The 21,405-nt window shown below is 39.5% G+C and overlaps 1 protein-coding gene across 3 annotated transcripts in view; it reads right to left on the bottom strand.

The window, feature by feature from the left end:
- RARB (retinoic acid receptor beta) overlaps window positions 1-21,405 on the bottom strand; it is a 1,070,304-nt gene that overhangs the window by 965,844 nt on the left and 83,055 nt on the right. Inside the window, exon 1 of one of the 3 annotated variants that reach the window (XM_079921514.1) lies at window positions 6,622-6,891. The exons of 1 other annotated variant lie outside the window; for it this stretch is intronic. The gene's annotated coding sequence lies outside the window, so the exon portion shown is untranslated. Of the gene's footprint in view, window positions 1-5,636; window positions 5,996-6,621; window positions 6,892-21,405 lie in introns of those variants that run through there. One more of the 3 variants, XM_079921515.1, reaches the window with a different exon arrangement.

The raw sequence follows: 21,405 nt of genomic DNA on the forward strand, positions 1-21,405 counted from the left end.
AAAAAATGATACAAGTGAACTTACTTGCAAAATAGAAACAGACTCACAGACATAGAAGACAAACTTATGGTTACCAAAGGGGAAAGGTGGGAGGGAGGGATAAATTAGGAGGTTGGGACTGACATACACACACCACTATATATAAAATAGATAACCAACAATGACCTACTGTACAGCACAGGGAACTCTACTCAATATTCTGTTAACAACCTATATAGGAAAATTATCTGAAAAAGAATGTATATATGTATACGTATAACTGAATCACTTTGCTGTATACCTGAAACTAACACAGCATAGTAAATCAACTATATTCCAATATAAAATAAAAATTAAATTATAAAAAACCCTATAGCTAACATCATAAAGTTAAAACATTGAAAGGTTTTTCTCTGAAATAGGAAGCATGGCAAGACTGACCCCTTCTCTTCAACATTGCCCTGGAGGGGACTTAACCAAAGTCAAGAGGCAATAAAAATCAAAAAGGAAGATTAAAGAATTGGGAAAGAAGAAATAAAACTGGCATTGTCTGTTGATAATGCGATGGGTGCACAGAATACCCAAAAGGATCTACAGACAAGTTATTAACATTAATAAGTGAGTTTAGCAAAGCTGCTGAACCATGTCAATATATAAAAACCAACTGTATTCATATGGCATCAAACACAAAACCGAATTTTAAGAAGATATTTGTAATAGGTCTAAACTTTGTAATACATATTTTTAACCAATGTACATGTGTAATTGTGATAAAAATTAAGAACAAATCAACCAAATTATCACGCTAAAAATTTATCGTTACGGTTGTCATAAAATTTTCTTTTTAACGAAAGAAGAAAACTATCAAATGTGGAGTGCTTATCCCCAGAATCTCTGCTAAGCAATTTGTTTCATTTACTTCTCAAAACAACAACGTAGTAGAAGCATTATCCTCCTGTGTAGATTAGGAAATGTGACTGCAGTGTGGGAATCCTGCTGGAACTCAAGTCTTTCTGACTTCGAAGCCCACACTCTTCACACTGTTTAGTTTTTCTCAGTAATCTACATAAGAACGGACAGTTCTCATTTATGTAAATACTCATATTCACCCAGAATATCCTTTTTACATTTTAATATGTTTTTTTTTCAAAACACCAAGATCATTTCACCATAATGCTTTCCATGCTAAATGAACACCATGTTTAAAGAACATGATGATGTACCAGCCAGGAGATAAAAATGCATTCTGGTATTTGTTGACAGCTCACCGATATTTTTCCCCAAGTAATTATGATGAGTCTTTGTAGTTCTGTCTTTATTATGAAGTTATTTAATTAAATGTTTTCCAAAATTTACTCATAATATTCTGTACATTGATATCTTGGAAGGAGGTGAGGATGGATAAAAGACTCTAAGTACTAATGCCAGCAGGTTATCACTGTCCTGCCTTTTCTACAGAAATTTATTAAGCAATGTCACAAATAACCCACTACATCTATGTACAAGGTCCTAATTCAATCATTCATTCATTTCACAAATATTTATTAATGTTCCAGTCTGGGGATAAAATTGTGGACACAGAGACCAGGTTTCTGCCCTCACCCTAGTAGGGTCTTACATAGCTAGAAAAGCTACCAAATCCAAGTGTGGTAGGATTTCCAAAGCCACAGAGGACATTCCCTGCAGTGCTTTCTAGATGCATAAACCACCTCTCTCTCAGCAAACACCTAACTGGCCAACTGATGATGCTAAAGATTCTGTTTTTTCAGTTTGGAGTGAAAACTCATCATTAGAAAGAATGAATAATGGCTTTGCCAACTGATCCTTTGATTCATAAGAATTAAATGTAAAGTAACTAAAAGGGGTGTCCCTAAGGAAAAGTCTTACAACAATCCCTGTTTCAGACTTCTACCTGGATCATACTTAAACAAATTACATAAGGAAACCTGTAGAAACATAGAGCGGAATTCATGTTCACATTTCAGTCACTTTGTGTGGAATAACAAGGGAGTGTTAACAAAAAGTATGTTTGGATTGTAAACAAATCCTGAGTTCTAGTTAATGAAATGCATGCTGAAGTATTTAGTGAGAAGTGCACTGAGGCATCACAACTTACTTCGAAATACATCAGAAAATATGATGCACTGATGGATGGACAGATGCTTGGATAGATGGATGGATATATGATAAGGCAAGTATATTAAAATATTAATTGTGGAATCCAGGTGGTAAATGTCTGTGTTCACTATATAATTTTTTTAAACTTTTCTTTATGTTTGAAAATTTTTATAATAAAATGTTGAGAAGATGTGAAGGACAAAATGTTAACCAAAAGAAATCCATATTTTTAAAGCATATATTACTACTTTTCTGAAATTAATGTTTAACTTTTAATTATACAATATGCACAAGTACATTCTTATAAAAGATATTCAAACATTACCGGTAACATCTTCCTTGATCAATACCCCAAACCCTGGACCACTCTCTAGAACCAAACCTTGTCACAAACTTCATGTACATGCTCCAGATTCATAAATATATAGGGACATATGCTGGTTTTTCTCTCTCTTAAGTAAGCTACAAACTCTATGAAGACAGGAACCATTGTTACGTTTTTCAGTTCTATACACAGTATCTAGAGTTGTATTTGACATACAGTAGGTGCTCAGGAAACATGTGTTAAATGAACATAAAGCCTAAAATCAGACTGATTAAATAAACCATAAACTCCAGCAAATAGCAGATAGTAGTAGTACCCTGTATACAACCACTTTTTTTGTGGCTTCCCTACACCAGTAGAAGCTGCACATGGAGTTGAGTACAATACTGACTTGACAGAGTAATCAGTTTCTTAAGTTAGGTAGTTTAGTCACTTGCTCACTCACACATTCACTGATGCAGGCAATAAGCATTCATTGAGTGTATCTTGTGTACAAGGCACTACGCTAAGCCCTAAGGTTACAACACGGTTTTTCAACCTTCACACTATTGACATATTGAATTGGACAATTCTTTGTTCTGAGGGCTGCCCTGTGAACTGTAGAATGTTTAGCAGCAACCCTGGTCTCTATCCACTTCTTGCCAGTAACACCACTCCTTCCAGTCATGACAATCAAAAATGTCTCCAGATATTAACAAGTGTCCCTGCGGGGGAGGGGAGTGCAAAATCATTCCCAGTTGAGAACCACTGGGCCACCAGAATGCTGTGGCCTGTCAAGGGCAGAGGCTTCAGGGCTGTATACAGCCGTCTTCCCTTGAGTGCACACACCACCCCCACGAGACGAGGACTTAGGCTACTGTAACAGTAAGGACTCAAAGACCATACCATCCTCCCTATCCCCTATCTCTCTGCTGTCTAGAAACTCATCTTTTTAGCATCATACACCAAAAAAAATACCACAACAGTACATTTCCAAACAATACAGCTACCATTTCTCCCTTTTCCATATGTCCCATGCTTCTGAGGGAGTACAGATGGGCTAGAAGTGAGATCAGAAATTATCTTCAGTTCATCAAAAGGGAATTTTACTCTCTTCTGATGGAGAAAACTTCCTGGCACCTCTCTATAGAGTTGAATAAAATAAGCACAAGTTTGATCTTCACTAGGGCATCGTGGTATACACCTAACTTCCCTAAGCTATGGGAATGCCCTGAGGATCACTTTACAAACTGACCTCTAATTCCTCAGATATGATTCTTAAAGCACAGTACCTAGTATACAGGTGGCATATAGCAAACACTCAATAAACATTTGTTGAATGGATGGATGAATCATACGACGTAAAATGTAAGACCAATGTGATACCAAACTATTACTATTGTCTACAGAAATATTGTTGACCCTGCTCTGTGATTAAAGATATATACTTTTTCTTTTAATTTGCAATATCACCAAATGTATTAGCTTTTTTCATTGGATGTAGCTTACTTTTCCATGACAGTTAACCAACCTTCAAACAAATTTAATGAAGGATATATTTTAAAAGGTAATTAAAAAATAAACTTTTTTTGAAATCTGCATGCTAAAACCTAAAAGTTTTCATAAAGGATATTTCAGTTTAATTCTGTTAAAGGGAATATTCAATTCTCTATTGTCCCATATTTCTGTAGAATGTTAAAGTGTGATTCATTAAAACCTCATTTGTTCATTATGAAAATAGAGTAGCAACTTATATTCATTGTAAATGGACTCATTACAGGAGTAATTTGCAAATTATATTAAGTTTTTACTTTCTAAAGGAAACCACATATTTTATTTCCATTGAAAACTAATTATAATTTTCAAAGTCCTAAACTACATTCCCTATTTTACGAATTTTGTTTTGCACAAATCTTTCAAGTTAGTTACCTCTTACATAACAAATTATATCATGTATATCTGCCCAGCAAAATTATAATTTAATGACTCACATGAAGCTTGAAATAAAGGTAAAATTTCTCAATACATTCTATATTTAAATGCAATTTTCTTTCACTCTCTGATTTGTATATTCCTGCCTTGACCCTGGGGAACTGTGAAATCATTTTCTATTTTTGTACTGTCATATTTTAGACTCTCAAACGCAACACAGAATTCTAGCAGCCTGGTAAGCACTTTACATATAATGTTGAACCCTCTTTGGAGACATAAAATCCATCATGCAAAGTAGGTTTTATGTATTTCCCATGTAATAAGATTCATAACACTGTTTATTACTTAGAACAGACCAGCACAATTTAGTTTCCCAAGGGAAAGGAAATAGCCCCATTTATTATCCATAGAGATGCCTCATTCAATAAAGTCCATCATACTTCAGCGGCTCTTTGAGAAGCCAGAAGATGTTATTGCTGGAGAACAATTTACCAACAAAAGCAATAGCATCAGGTTGCTTAGGTATGGCATCAACTTGGACTGGCAATGACTGGGAGTGGGTGTCAGAAGGATGCAGAGGGCCAGGCTCTCTTCGGCTGCTTCTTCCCTTCCCTGTAGCACAGAACTCCCCTGCAGACACATGACCAGCAGCCGGAATTCTCAAATGGAAAGATCTGACCTTTTAAAGTTTTTATGATGTAGTTCTACAAAGCACCCCGGTTGAAAAAAATGGATGGCATTTAAATAGTATTTGGGAACTTGATGAAAAGTTTAATGTTGGAAAAAATATCCCGAATGTCAGTGTAGCTTAATAGATGCTAAACTTAAACAGTAAGAGTATAACCTAGGCATTCCTTATAAAGATAACTAAACCCTTAAAATTTGAGTTAAAGTGTGGATGCTTTTGTCAATGTTTATTGACAGAGGAAGAATAGATGACGTCAGACATAAATGACATATGTAAACTTAGTCGACTGGGCCAGTTTAAAATGTTTAATGGTCTAGAAATGGTTAAGGTCAATACCAGTGTTATTTTCTTTGGTATGTATCTACAAAGTATCAGATCACATTTAATTATACTTCATCTTTATTTTTCTTCACAGGACTCTTAAAATTCAACCTGTTAGGTAGGACTAGAGCAGGTAGTAACAAGATGAGTAAGAAAACTTGCTGGATGTGAAAGGTGGCAATGCTTCCATGACAGCTTCAAGGAATCTAAGATTTTTGTTTGTTTCTCTTTTATGAAAACAAAGAAAAAATGTAGCCAGTCTCAAGCCACAAAATCAAGTATGCAAAAACATACCTTAATCCTATGTTCTTTAAATCAATTTTCCATTCTGGTAAGGCTATTCGACCTCAGCCATTCTAAGGCTCCCACCAGCTCCCGTGCCCAGCTCCAGAGGCTGAGCCAGTGTTTGGAGGTGTGTTGCAAGGCACCCAGGCTTTGGAAAAGTTCCCACATCATCAAACCAGTCTGCACAGTTTTCCTTCCAGATGCAAACTGTCCTGGTTCACACACCACCTCCCATTCTGCAGTGCCTTTGGGACACAGAAATATTTGCAGACCTGAGAATCCAGGGTTAGGATGTGGAAGTCCTAGATAGACCACATGACCATGCCCTGCTGAGGTCTGGCTACCTACCAGGGTGATGGTGAAGAGCATTTGCTTATTGCCAGTAACACTCATTTTCATGGAATCTGGCTAGGACATCATCAATGGACCCTGAATAAAGTGGTAACTAGCCTCCAAAGCTTGTCCCGATAGGAACCATGGCTCCTGGTATCCAGACCCTTGTGTAATCCCTTCTAATGGGGCTGACCCTGTAACTCACTTCAATCAACAAGACAGAACAGGAGTGATGCTGCACCAGACCTGATTTAAGCCCAAAGCATGGTTGACTTCCAGTATTGTAGTTTGGGGAGCCCTGTCTCAGCTGGCGGCGCCCTCAGGGCCAGGTCAGAGCCTGCCCAGCCGTCGTCACTGAGGGAGCCAGGCGCCCAGGGCCCCGCCGGCCCTCAGGCTTTTCCTTTAAACTGGAGAGAATCATTTGTATCGGATCAACAGGAGTACCTGCTGTAGCAAACACCCATCAGGTGAATTCCCAGCTCCCGACAACTGCCCTCCTTTGAGGACAGCCCCATCACAGAGGTGGACCTTAAGTAACGATGTGCAGTGTCCTGGCAACTTAACCCTGACCCCTGGCCACCTCCTCGGGGGGAGACTACTGACCTAAGCTGGACCCAGTTTTGAAATGAACGGAAAGACTGAAGGTGGTGGAAGCTGGTACCTGAATGGCCATGTCCGTACACGCCAGGTGCTGAGGCCTCCGTGGACCGAGGAACCCGCGGACACCGCCGCCATTAGGTCACCGAGCGGGAGAGGTTCGCGCTGCTCCCAGGCCTGGGTCCGGCCAGCATGCGGCCGCGGCGAGGGCTCTGGGGCTCCGCTGGACACAGCCCCCAGCCTGTCCCCGGGCCCCCAGCTCCCCAGAGGGCCCGGGAGGCCAGGGTAGAAGGCTGCACAAGCCTCTCCCCACGTTCTCTGCCGCGAGGCCGCCTGGGAGCCTGTGGGCGGAGCGGGGCCCCTAACTGCGCTCACGGTCTCGCGATAATAGCTTTGCACCCTCCCAGCACCTAAAACAATCTCCCCTTGTCTCTGATACGCCTCAATCTTGAGGAGAACAGTGAATATAAAGTCTTGCATAGAGAGGTTAATCATAAACCCGGCAGAGGAACTCGGTTTTAGGGGGACTCGGTTTCAATCTCCAATCCGGTTTCATCCTTCTCCAGGGCTTTCGGGGAATGGGGTGACAATGGCTCTGGCTACTTCATGCTGAAATGGGGCGTAGTCCTGCTTCAATTTGGGGAATGGACACTGAATTGGAAGTATTCCCCAAGTTCCAAGTCCTGGATCCGAGTCTTGTATAACACTTGTATCTAAGTAGGTTTTAACCTCTAATGTGGTATGAACACGTACATAACGGGAGCTGTTGGCCACTACACGTCTCCTTTTTCTGCTAATATTTACCAGTGGAGACCCTGAGGTCATAAGGTTGCAGCTTCCATCTGCCAGCAGACACTGCTTCGAGAATGGCTGGTGGCATCCCGAGTATGACACAGCTCAGAAAATTCAGATTCTCAGCAATACAGGGATGCATCTGAAATCGCATCCACAACGGCCACCTAGTTTTACCTTGGATGTCTGAACCACAGCTATTCCATTTTTGACTTTCAAATGTATTCTCCTCCTCTATGGCCAAGGCAGATGTACAATGCATGTCCGAAAGGCCACAAAACGGGCTGCTCTGGTCAGTAAAGTTTAAGGTCAATCATGTATTGGCCTGAATGACTTCCCCATACCTCAAAATATGTGCAGATTTTTCCATCATCTCCCTTTTTAATTGCAAATCCTTCAACAGACCAAAACATGCCCCTTGATGCCAGGGTGATTTAGCTGCTTGCCCTGGGTCTAGATCATGTTCTTTGGTGCTAAGCCTCCTTTCTGTTTGCCTAGATATTTACATTGGGGGGAAACTGATCAGATATTGCAAACAGGCTCAGAAGTACATTAATGGGGAAACACTTTATAGGCCATACATTTTGTCACTTATACCCCATTGTCACACAAGCATTGTACATGTGATTTTAGCAATAGACTTAAAGCAAGCAGTGTTCTCCACAGACATGCCACAACTCCTTATCAGCTCCATTCACCTTTCACCCACAGGATTTCACTCCCTTAAATAAGAATCAGGGAGTTCCCTGGTGGCCTAGTGGTTAGGATTCCAGGCTTTCACTGCCATGGCCCAGGTTCAATCCCTGGTTGGGGAACTGAGATCCTGCAAGCCTCGAGGTGTGGCCAAAAAAAAAAAAAAAGAAAGAAAGAAAGAAAAAGAAAAGAAAAAAGTTACACATGAAACTAACACAACATTGTAAATCAACTGTACTCCAATAAAACTTAAAAAAAAAAAGAATCGACCATACTTTTCTCACCATATCTTACTGCAATCAAATTTTAAAGCTTTGATGGTATGGGTCACTTTTACAAATTTTTTCTCTAGTCTGGGCATTTTCAAACTATATATATTTACATATGCAGCACAAATTTTTAATTACAGCTTTGTTGATGTATATTTCACATACCATAAAGTTCACCCGTTTAAAAAAGTGTAGTTCAGTAGTGTTTAGTGTACTCATAAAGTCATACATCATCTACCACCACCATCTAATGCCAGAACATCACCAGCCAAAGAAACTGCATTAGCAGTCACTTCCTACCCTCCCCAGCTGCCAGCCCCTAGAAATCATGAGTCTACTTCCTGTTTCTATAAATTTTCCTATTCAGGATATTTCACATGAATCAAATCATATATGTGGCCTTTCATATCTGCTCTTAACTTAGTATAATATAATGTCTTCAAGGACCATCCATATCGGAGCATGTGTCAGAACTTCACCCCACTTTTTAATGTTGAATAATATTCCATCATACGGCTAGACCATATCTTGTTCATCCATTTGGCATCTGACAGACATTTGGATTGTTTGCATGTTTTGCTTCCTATGAATAGTACTGCTATGAACATTCGTGTATAATGTTTTTGTGTGGACATGTATTTTCAGTGCTCTTAGGTTTACACCTAGAAGTGCAATCACTGGACCATTTGGCAACCCCAGGTTTAACTTTCTGAGGAACTGCCAAACTATTTTCCAAAGTGGCTGCCCCCAGCAATGCACCAGGGTTCCTATTCCTTCACGCCTTTGCCAGCAGAGGTTACAGTCTGTCCCTCGGAACAGCAGGTGTGAAGGCGTACATCATTGTGGTTTTGATTTGCATTTTCTGATGTCCAATGATGCTGAGCATCTTTCATGTGCTTACTGGCCATTTGCAGATCTTTAGAGAAATGCCTACTCAAATCCTCTGCCCACTTTTGAATCACGCAATTAATGTAGGGTTTTCATACTTACAGGTTACAATAGCAATCATTATGGCCCAACACAGAAACCTCGTTCTTCCTTGCACTCCAGCCCGTGCACTTCAGAGTGAGCTGACTGCATTTGAATCTTTGCAGAGGCGGTTCTGACCACCTAGAACACCTCTTCTCACCTCTTCAGCAAAGCCTTCTTGGTAATCTTTCTCTGATCATAGAGTGATAACTGACCGAGTTGCAGTGAACCAGCCTCAGCTGTAGCCCATGGCTAAGAACTCAGGCTCTGCTGCCTGGTTCATACCTAGACTTCCTCAAGCCTCAGCTGTGCAAATGTGGGCACCTAACTCCTCAGTATCCTGCTCCGTGAGACGGGATTGCAATGCCTTCCTTGTAGTGTTGTTGGAAGGACTTGCTGAGAATGCACATGTAAATCCCATTGCATACTGTACTTGATCCATCCTTGGTGGACTTCCCGCTGGGCAGAGCACTTCCAATGGCAAAGGGGGTCAGAACAGGACTGACTTTCTTTTCTTTTTCATTGAAGTACAACTGATCTCCGATTCTATGTTAATTCCAGGAGCACAGCATAGTGATTCAATATTTCTACCTGTTACAAAATGATCACTGCGATAATCTAGTTCCATCAGTCACTGTACAAAGTTATTACAATATTATTGGCTGTATGCCCCGTTCCTCATCTCCAGAAGACTTCGTCCACAGAGGAGCAAAACGGACATCACCTGGGAGCTTATTAGAAATGCAGATTCTCAGGCCTGTCCCCATCCTTGCTGAATCAGAATCTGCATTCTAGCTATATCCTCAGATAATTCATACGTGCATTGAACTTTGAGAAGTACTGCCCTGAAGGACTGGAAAGCAGATAACTGAACGAAGTGGGAATGGGTTTGGTGGTAGGAAAAGTGGCTGGTCAGGCCCGCACTCTGTCTGCTATACCATTCATTTACAGAACCAGTGCTTCTGAGTATGCATTTTGCAATGAACAAAATGTTTGTGTTCCCCCCAAATTCATATGCTGAAATCCTAACTCTTATCGTGACAGTATTAGGAGGTGGGGCCTCTGGGAGATAACTAGGATATGAGGGTGGAGCCCTCATGAATAGAATTAGTGCCCTTATGAAAGGGACCCCAGAGAGCTCTCTTGCCCTTTTTCGGCCGTGTGAGGACATAGTGAGAAGGCTTCCATCTGTAAACCAGGAAGAGGGCCCTCAGCCAAGAACCTGATCATGATGGCACCCTGATCTCTGGAAAGCTCCAACCATGAGAAATAAATTTCTGTTGTTTATACACCACCCAGTCTACGGAAAACTTCATTATAGCAGCCCAAATGGACTAAGACAAGTTTCTGAAGGTATATGCACTTAATAAACCCTGCAATCCTTTAGGACCAAGGGTACTACTGATTTTTCCTTAATAATGGTGCTTTTTAATCCTATATGGTGGTTACTGAGGGTCAAGGCATATATGATAGCATAATAAATGAACTGAAGGATTATTGTATTTTTAAGAAATGCATTTTTAAAAATACACTTTGCACCTTCTGTCCAGTTCTTTTAACAATAAAACCTGGGAGAGAAATCCTCTGCTGTGAAATGCAAACTTTCTTTTTGTTACTAACATCGATGGAGGTTTTAATGGTGATTGTGTTATTTTCCTCCTCCGCCTAGTTTGAACTTAAATGTAGGGGGTATGAGTCTCAGCTCACAAGTTACAAAATAGCCTTATTTTGTTATAACTAAGCTTAATTTCTGTGCTGAGCACTCGACCCATTAGACGGTAAGCGTGGTAGGCTAAATAATGGCCCCTCAAATATATCCATGTCCTAATCCATAGAATCTGGGAATATGTTACCTTATGGCAAATAAAGGGACTTTGCGGGTGTGATTAAATTAAGGACTTTGTGATGAGGCGATAATCCTAGGTTATCCAGACAGGCTCAATATAATCACGTGCCTTATAAGCCAGAAGGCAATGGGATTATGGAAGCAGAGAGAGAAGATGCTGCACAGCTTTGATGATAGAGAAAAGAACTTTGAGCCAAGACGTGTAGGCAGAAATGTAGAAGCTGGAAAAACCAGGATATAGGGTCTCCTCTAGAGACTCTGAAGAAACACAGCTCTGCGGACACCTTTTTGTGTGTGTTTTTTTTTAAGGATTATTATTTTTATTTACTTATTTTTAAAAATTTATTTTGAGGGCAGTTCTTTTTCTTTCTTTTTTTTTTAACATCTTTATTGGAGTATAATTGCTTTACAATGGTGCGTTAGTTTCTGCTGTATAACAAAGTGAATCAGCTATATGTATACATATATCCCCATATCCCCTCCCTCTTGTGTCTCCCTCCCATACTCCCTATCCCACCCCTCTAGGTGGTCACAAAGCACCGAGCTGATCTCCCTGTGCTATGCGGCTGCTTCCCACTAGCTATCTATTTTACATTTGGTAGTGTATATATGTCCATGCCACTCTCTCACTTTGTCCCAGCTTGCCCTTCCCCCTCCCCGTGTCCTCAAGTCCATTCTCTACATCTGGGGACCCCTTTTAGACTTTTGACCTCTAGAGCTGTAAGATAATACATTTGCATTGTTCTGTGCTACTAAGTATATGGTGATATGTTACAGCAGCAACAGGAAACATACAGTGCTTTAAATTCAGTCTTACTGAGGATCCTCCCCTTCCAGAGGCACCCGTCAAGATCCTGGGGTTCTATCGTGGTGCTACGATGCTGGAAGAGAGACCCATCTGGTCTTCAGGCATCCTTCCACATGTGCCTGCTGACAAAGTGCCATTTCTTCCTGTGTGACCCCTTCAGCCCCATGGATTCCTCTACTGCCTCCGAGCACAGAATCTGGAGGAAGCTACATGGATAACTGACCTCCTACTTCCAGAGGCAGCAACGTAATTTGTAGGAGAAGCAGGAAAAAATGTCATCAGATGTCTTAAATATAAAACTGTTTTCTTCTTTCCACTGGCTTTCACCTTGTCATAGTGTATTTTATTTGCTATTTAATGCAAGTCTAAACTAGAAAAATTAAAATGTGAAATAATTACCATGAATATCACTATCTTCTTTATACTGTGCAATGCCAGTTTTAAGAGCAAGTATAGGAACATTTAATGCCTATGCACAATCCCTAAGTTACACCATTTGTCATTTGCAGCTAGTACATACACATGTATTCTGTTTTTACTAGAACAGTGGAAACCCTGCAGAAAACGAACTCAACTGCTTTTATTTCACTTCTAGATACGTGCACATCCTACCAACAGACTCTACCTTCAGGTTGCAGATGGGTCAGGAAGACTGAAAGGAAAAGGCACTATGGGTTGTCTTGTCATTTCCTTTCCTTCCACGTCATCATTTTCAGCACAAGGGGTGGACTACCATAGGGACATACGCAAGTAAGAGAGGATGTGTCGGGTTGCTCGGTTGAGGTCATTCCCATTTCTTACAGCACCATTGCCTACCTTCTGCATTTGAAACATGTTCTGGGTCTTATGGGGAGCATGGTCTCCCTGGGCTGTCCATGACCCCAATCATTCATTCACAGACTTAACACACTCACTCGCTTCGAGTCCCCTGGAATTTTGAGCTCTGGCAACACTGTCAAATGGTCCTCTACTCATGCATATGCTCTGTTTTCCGCCCAGATGTCACTTACAAAACACAAGTTCAAAGATAAAATCATTAAAGTTCTTCTTGAAAGAAGATAGCACCAGAGCATTAAACCAAGCCCATGGCTGGAAATTCCCTGGTGACACAGTGGTTAAGAATCCACCTGCCAATGCAGGGGACATGGGTTTGATCCCTGGTCCAGGAAGATCCCACATGCCACGGAGCAACTAAGCCCGTGCCCCACAACTACTGAGCCTGCGCTCTAGAGCCCACAAGCCACGACTACTGAGCCCGCGTGCCACAACTACTGAAGCCTGTGCGCCTAGAGTCTGTGCTCCACAACAAGAGAAGCCACCACAATGAGAAGCCTGCGCACCGCAAGGAAGAGTAGCCCCCACTCACTGCAACTAGAGAAAGCCTGCACACAGCAACAAAGACCCAATGCAGCCATAAATAAATAAATAAATAAATAAATAAATAAATAAATAAATTTGAAAAAAGACAAAAACAAGCCCATGGCTTTTCTGAGAGTTACTTCTGCTCTGGATTCTCACCTCTTCCCTAATGTTTCTGCCCAGGATGTTGGGCTCAAGGACCCTCTACTTCATTTCTCCCCCTCACCTCTTTCCCAAGTCCAAAGGAATCTTTATCTATTTGGGGGATGGAAGGGAATCTTTCCCCTTTATTATTTCTAAACCTTGTGTCTATGCCCAGAATCCTCTCCATCCCCTAAAGACTTAGGCCATTTGCACAGCCCTAAGGAACACAAAGTCTTTGTATGTCTTTGTCGCTGCCCCATTCCTGACTCATTCCCAGGGTGGCCACCGTCCAGCTTCCTGGGATCGTCACTGTGTTTTCTGGATCCTCACTCCCTCTCTGGGCATGTCTGGTCTTACTTGCTCCCTAGATGGGATTAGTAAAGGTCACTTAGCCTAACTTAGCTTTCTTTTTTTCTGGCGTCTGTGGGCCTTAACATTTTGTTTCCAGTTGCAAAGTCACAAGCCAGGCTGTACTTCTTAGGACCGTAACTTTTCTGATGTGAGAAGAAGCCTCTTTAAGGAATTTTGCTCTCCAGGGCTGCTACATTATGGTTAAATAGAGCTGTGTAGGTCAGAATAAGCTGGTTCTATGAGGCGCTGAAAATCATGTTATCTATCCCTATGACTGACACACATAAATTCCATTTATCTTCCTTCATGCATTCTTTTATTTTATTATGCAAAAAAAAATTTTTAATTGAATTGATTTACAATGGTGTTAGTTTCAGGTGTACAGCAAAGTGATTCAGTTATATATATATATATATATATATATATATATATATATATATATATACATATATATATATATCTCCAACACACATTCCTATAAAAACTCAATAAAGTAGTTTTTATTGAGAAGAACAGGTTTTGTTATTTCTTTTAGCTTCCTCGGTAAGTTGCCAGATTTCTTTCACACATAAATAACATGGACACCGTTAATTATACACTTAAATGCTTAGATGCAAATGTATTTAAAATATTTTGTTATTACTGTCTAAGTAATTACTCATAGGCAATGCGAAAACCGTATGTAATTGCACAGAATGAAGATATTTTTATTTTAAGGTTTCCTGCCTTGAGGAAGGAAACTGACACAAACTACTGAAGAAGCACTTCTCGTCTAAAATATTTATCAGAGTGCCTATGAAGATTAAAAAGAAAAATGCCCCTGTGTGAATGCATGTGTATTTAGGTGGATGGAACGGACCTTTAGAATCATTTACAATGATTTGTGTATGTAGTCACGGTTCATATATGAAGGGAAAAATCCCTGGTGAGGTAAAATCCAGCTTAACTGCCTTTCTCTCCTGTATGATCTCATCAAAGTGAAATTCTCAAAACCTGATTCTTCCAAATAAGACCAAGTTACTTTGCACTTACATCGCTACCTGTTTGTTTATTAAAATCCCAATTGGGAGCATATAACATCAAGAAGGAAAAGAACGCGCAGTTTTCAGATTACAGGAGTAACGATGACTGACAGTGGCGTATTTATGCTCCACTCCAGAGGGCGCCTTTGACATTGCACTCTGCGCCGGGCAGCAGCGCGACTCTGGCGTTCCCTTTCCTGTTAGTTCTTCACGTTTCTTTTTATTTCTAAATTTGGAACAGAGGTTAGGAACATGGCGATTGCTTAGTTTTGAATCTTCCTACTTCTCCTGGAAACCAAATAGAGCAACGAGGAGAACAAAAATAAAGCCATGAAATACATCTTCGGTGAAAGCAGGAGACAGAAAAATCCACAAACTCCAAATTATGTGTAAGCGTGGCCAAAAGAAACTAAGACCAGCAAGTCCTGAGCAGGAAGCTGCCAGATGTAGTGGGGAAGAACAGAGAGTATAGAGGAGGCCTTTTGGTATCAAATGTTGGAAATCAACAAATAACCCATCCTGAGTAAAACCTATTTGGACAGAAATTAAATATACGAGCATAATTGCTGGAGAAGGTGGAGAAGGGCATGAAAATTAATGAGTGGAACCCAGAAAAGGCAAATCTCAAAAAGTACTCCCTTTTGAAAAGAGAAGAGGCATGTCTTGGAAGAGAAAGGTTATGTCTCCTGGTGGTAGCAGCCAGTAGAAGACTCTAGGGTGGTGTTCAGGGTTGGTGATAGAAGGACTCTGGGATCCAGTTAGGCTACGAGGGCCAGAGGAAACGAGGCTACACAGAGAGCCCTATTATCAAGAAACAGTCCATCATGATAGCAACAAAGGAGGAAGAGAAGCAGAAAAACCTTGAGAACTCACCCGTCCCTACTACCGACTCCCACACCTGACATGTACGGGAACCTCCCGCAAAATAGCTAGTCCAAGACAATGTAAGTCCCTCAAATTTGCTAACAACAGAAGAATAAACAGACTTCCAGTTGCAGCTATGACACGTAAAGAGCTCAGAAATGGTCACTGTTTTTACAACAAGAAAAAGCTGAACAAACCAAATAAAAAACTCCTGCAACTAACGGGTGAGTATAGTAAGGTCACAGGATACAAGGCTAATGTAGAGAAAACAGTTGCTTTCCATATGCCAGCAGTGAGCAATTGGATTTTGAAATTAAGAAAATACCACTCAGACTGTACCAAAATATGAAATAATAAGGTATAAATCTAACAAAATATGTGTAGGATATATATGCTAAAAATGGTTAAATTGATGAAAGAAGTAAAAGAACTGATGGAAGAAGTAAAAGAAGATCTAAACAAATGGATAGATAGTCCATGATCATGGACGGAAGACTCAATATTGTTAACGTGTCAGTTATTCCTAACTTGATCTATACATTCAATGTAAACTCAATCAAAATCCCAGCAAGATATTTTTTAGATACTGACAAACTGAATATAAAGTTTATATGGAAATGAAAAAGGCCTAGAGAAGCCAAGATAATACTGAAAAAGAAGAACAAAATTGGAAGATTCTCACTACCTGAATTCAAGACTTATTACAGAGCTGTAGCAATCAAGCCAGTGATGTATCAGTGAAAGGGTAGACACCATACATCAAAGGAACAGAAGTGAGAGTCCAGGTATAGACCCACACAAATATAGTCAATTGATATCTGGTAAAGGAGCAAAGGCAATTAAACAGAGAAAGGATAGACTTTTCAACAAACAATAATGTCTTTATGCAAAAAAAGAACTTAGATCTTATATCTTTCACAAAAATTAATTCAAAATTAATTATAAACCTAAAGGTAAAATGCAAAACTACAAAACACCTAGAGAAAACATAGGAGAAAATTTGGATAACCTTGAGTTTGCTAATGATTTTTTTATGTAAAACACCAAAAGCATAATCCAGAAATTGGACTTTATTCTGCTTTGTGAAAAACACTCCCACAAACTTGGAGAAAATATTTGCAAAATATGTATCTGATAAAGGACTTGTATCCAAAATACCTAAGATTTCTAAAACCTCAATAATAAGGAAACAAATCACCCACTTTTAAGAAGGTCAAAAGATCTGAATAGACACCTCATCAAAGAAGATATACAGAGAGGAATTCAGTATGTATCAATAAAAAGATGCTCAAATCCTTTATAATCAGGGAACTGCAAACTTAAGCAACAAGGTACTACTACGTAACTATTAGAATAGTTATGAATGCTAAAATTAAAATTAAAAAACTTGACAAGAGCAATTGCTGTTGAGAATATGGAGCAACAGGAATTCTCATTCATTGCTACCGGGAAAGGAGAACTGTACAGCTACTCTGGAAAACACTTTGGCAGCTTCTTACAAGTTAAACATACTCTTACCATATAATCTAGCAATCTTGTTGATTTGGAAACATATGTTCCCACAAAATCTGCACATGAATGTATCAGCTATTTTCCCAATCACCCAAAGAGGAAGCAACCATAACTACAATGGATAAAAAAATCATGGCACATTCACACAATGAAATATTATTCAGCAATAAAAAGAAACTGTGTAATCAAGTCAAAGAAAGACATGGATGAACCTTAAAAACATATTGCTAAGTAAAAAAGTCAGTCTGACAAGGCTACATATTCCATGCTTCCAATTGTATGACATTTTGCAAAAGACAAAACTATAGCAATAGTAAAAATATCAGCCATTGCCAGCAGTTCAAGAAAAAGGGGGAAGGGTTAAATAAGTCAAGCATAGGGATTTTTTTTTTTTTTTTTTTTTGCTGTACACGGGCCTCCCACTGCTGTGGCCTCTCCCGCCGCGGAGCAACAGGCTCCAGGACACGCAGGCTCAGCGGCTACGGCCCACGGGTGCAGCCGCTCCGCGTAATGCGGGACCCTCCCAGACCGGGGCACGAACCCGCGTCCCCTGCATCGGCAGGCGGACTCCCAACCACTGCGCCACCAGGGAAGCCCAAGCGTAGCGAATTTTTTAGGGCAGTGAAACTATTCTGTGTGAGACTGTTATGGTAGATACATGACACTATGTATTTGTCAAAATCCATAGAACTTTACATCATCAAGAGTGAACTTTAGTGTATGCAAATTTTTAAAAACTCTCTTAGGATGGAATGCAGAAAGTGACAATAATCTTACTGTATTAAAAATATATGAAAGAGTCATTTAAGGAAGGGAGTGGGGGAAAAGTTACTGGCCTGAGTAACTTAAAAAAAATTGTAATCACTGTACTCTAGCTGCTAGAGTCGTTTATCAACAATGGGGGTGCAGATGAACAATTCTGGTACTGCTACACATGCACACTGGAATTAAACAATTAAGTCAATGGATGGCACCTCATGGGAGCCAGGCTTCTCACTGCTGGAGTGGGCAGCTATGGATCAGCAAGAGGAAGAGGCTAGAATGACCTATGAGGTAATGGGTTGGAATTGGAGACATTAGTATAAACTCGTGTTAACTCAATATAGATACAATGGTCACCCACAGAAATAGTTATAGATATGTGTATGCCCAGCTTAGTACACACACGTATATTTCCTTGTTCTGTCAGAGCAAGGATCAACGCTCCAGCAGTAACAAGCACACTTAGTGCCAAGATCTTGATTTCTTTCTTTCGTTTTATTTTATTTTGTTTTGTTTACTTTGCTTTGTTTTATTTTATTTTTCAGTTTTTTAGGTCTTGATTTCTAACAGCTTTTTCCAATAAAAGGACCCATAGCTCCTTGGAGAAATAGTAGATTCTCAGAGGTGGGGCAGAAAATACCCAAGATGAAGCTGGAGTATCTTATAATGCCAGAAGGTAAGAATGCACAGATAAGTAAATAAATAACCTGCCATGACAGGGATATGCCAAAGGGGCACAGCAGTCAAATGAAAGAACTGTCAATGGCCAAAAGTAGAACAGTTTGAGCAATAAAATAAAGTACTATTGAAGTAAAACTTAAACTATAAAATAAATAACCACGAGTCAACACTGATATAAGTAGATGGTTGAAGAAATAAATAAATGGGGGTGAGGAGACAAATCTCCCATGCAGAAAAATTCCAAATAATTTGTAGTTACTCTGCTGTCAAGGAGGTGGAGCATAAGTCCCCACTCCTTAAGGTGAGCTGCACACAATGACTTCCTTCCAAAGAGCACAGTATGGAAAAGGGGGAAAAAGAGTAACTTGACAGTGGGGAAACCTGAAAGCACTACCTTAGCCAGGTGATCAAGGCCAACGTCAACACTGATAAGTCATGTTGATGTTATATATACCCTTGATGTGATGTGATGGAAGCAAAATGTTACCTCTTTGGTCTTCCTCTACCACCCCCATAGCCCCAGTCTAATCATGAGAAAAATATCAGACAAATTCCAATTTGTCTACAAAATATCTGACCATTACTCAAAACCGTCAAGGTCAACAAACATAAGAAAAGTCTGAGAAACTGTCACAGCCAAGGGGAGACTAAGGAGAATGGCAACTAAATGTAATATGCTGTCCTGGTTACAGAAAAAGGACATTAGACAACACATAAAGAAAAAAAACATAAAGAAATCTGAATAATGTACAGACCTTAGTTAATAATAGTGTTTCAATATTGGTTCATTAATCATGACAAATGTACCACACTAATGTAATATGTTAATAATATGGGAAACTGAGTCTGTGGTTATATAGGAACTCTCCCTACTATCTTCACAATTTTTCTGCAAATCTAAAACTGTTTTAAAAAGTAAAGTTTATTTTTAAAAGAGGCAACGATCAGAACAGTAAAAAAAAAAAGAAAGAAAGAAAACATAAGCACACCGTCCATACCAAGGAGCTGTTAGAAAATGAAGACAAGAAGCAGCAAAATTCCCTACGTATGAAAATGGCACCAATATTCCAACATGACACTAAAGAATTCTTAATGAGGCGAGCCCAGGAATGAAGACCAGAAAGCAGTCAGAGGGGTCAGGGAAACTGGGGCCGGACAACAGGATATGGTGGAACAGTAGCTGGTGAAACTCAGGGAAGATACAGGAAAAGAGAGGTGAAATCATTCTGAATCAAGACAAGGAGTATGACAGAAAAAGGCACTATGGAAAACAGAGAACATAGAGGATGGAAGAGGAACAAGCCAATAAAATGACACAAAAGTAATAAAAGAAATAGAAAAATTCGAAAAAAAGAAAGAAAAAGATAGTGAGAGAAGACAGCAAAGGAAGCAAAACATACTCATTAAGTAGAATTTCTGAAGAATATGAAAAATTGTAATTCAATTAAACTTTCCTGATATTAAAAAAAAACAACTTAACTTGTATATATTAAAAAGGAACACTATAATACAGATAAAATTAACCCAGGACAAGTAATGTTAAGATATATGCTACTAAAATTATTAAAGTTACAAAATAAAGAAAGAATCCTTTGGGCAGCAAGATAAGATCAATGCCTTTCAAATGGGAAGAAAACTAAGCAACAGGTCTTTCCTTTTCACAGCAACGTTTAATACCTGAGCACGGTGGCCTAACAACTACAAAATAGGCACCCATGAAAAGCGTGCGCAAGCCCAGCGTCTTTACAACCAGCCAAATTGTCTTTTACGAGCAGATACAGAAGAGTTTTGAACACGAAAATTAGAGTGGGTGGGGGAAGTGTGGGCATGGGGGGTGGTGAGGGTATGGTGAAGGGGAGGGCCAGCCATATTTCACTGATTATTACCAGCAAAGGCCCAACTCTAAAATTTTATCAGAATTATTGGATGAGAGACCTGCGAATGGAAAATTACTGAGAGAGGTTATAAAAAGTTTTAGATAACCTTATAGCTTCTGGTAACCTGCAATAATGAAATAAACATGATTTACTGCTCCACACCTGCCAAGGATTACTCAAGAGGCAAAAGACTTGTTGACTTAGGATTCCTGCAAAAAATAAATTGACAGCAGTGTTTTCTGGATTTGAAAGAGGTCATAAACAGACTTGGGTAAGTAACTCACTTATTTAGTTTATGGCCCACTTATCTGTAAGGAAAATACGTAACGTAAAAGCTAAGCAGTAACAGCAATAGCTTTAGTTTTTCTAAAAATTAAATCTAACTATGAGTCTTAACTTTCAACATTACTGATACAACAACATCAGAAGTGTTCCTTTTTTTTAATTGAAGTATAGTTGATTTACAATGTTGTGTTAGTTTCAGGTGTATAGCCAAGTGGTTCAGTTATACATACATATATATCTATCTTTTTCAGATATTTTTCCCTTATAGGTTATTACAAAATATTGAGTAGAGTTCCGTGTGCTATACGGTAGGTCCTCGATAGTTATCTATTTTATATATAGCAGTGTGTATATGTTAATCCCAAACTCCTAATTTATCCCTTCCCCCTTTCTCTTGGGTAACCATAAGTTTGTTTTCTATGTCTGTGGGTCTATTTCTGTTTTGTAAATAAGTTCATTTGTATCTTTTTTTTTTTAGATTCATATATAAGTGATATCATATGATGTTTGTCTTTGTCTGGTTTACTTCACTTAGGATGATAATCTCTAGGTCCATCCGTGTTGCTACAAATGACATTATTTCATTCTTTTTACAGCTGAGTAATATTCCATTG

The sequence above is a fragment of the Stenella coeruleoalba genome, assembly GCF_951394435.1.
Source record: "Stenella coeruleoalba genome assembly, chromosome: 5".
NCBI lineage: Eukaryota > Metazoa > Chordata > Mammalia > Artiodactyla > Delphinidae > Stenella > Stenella coeruleoalba.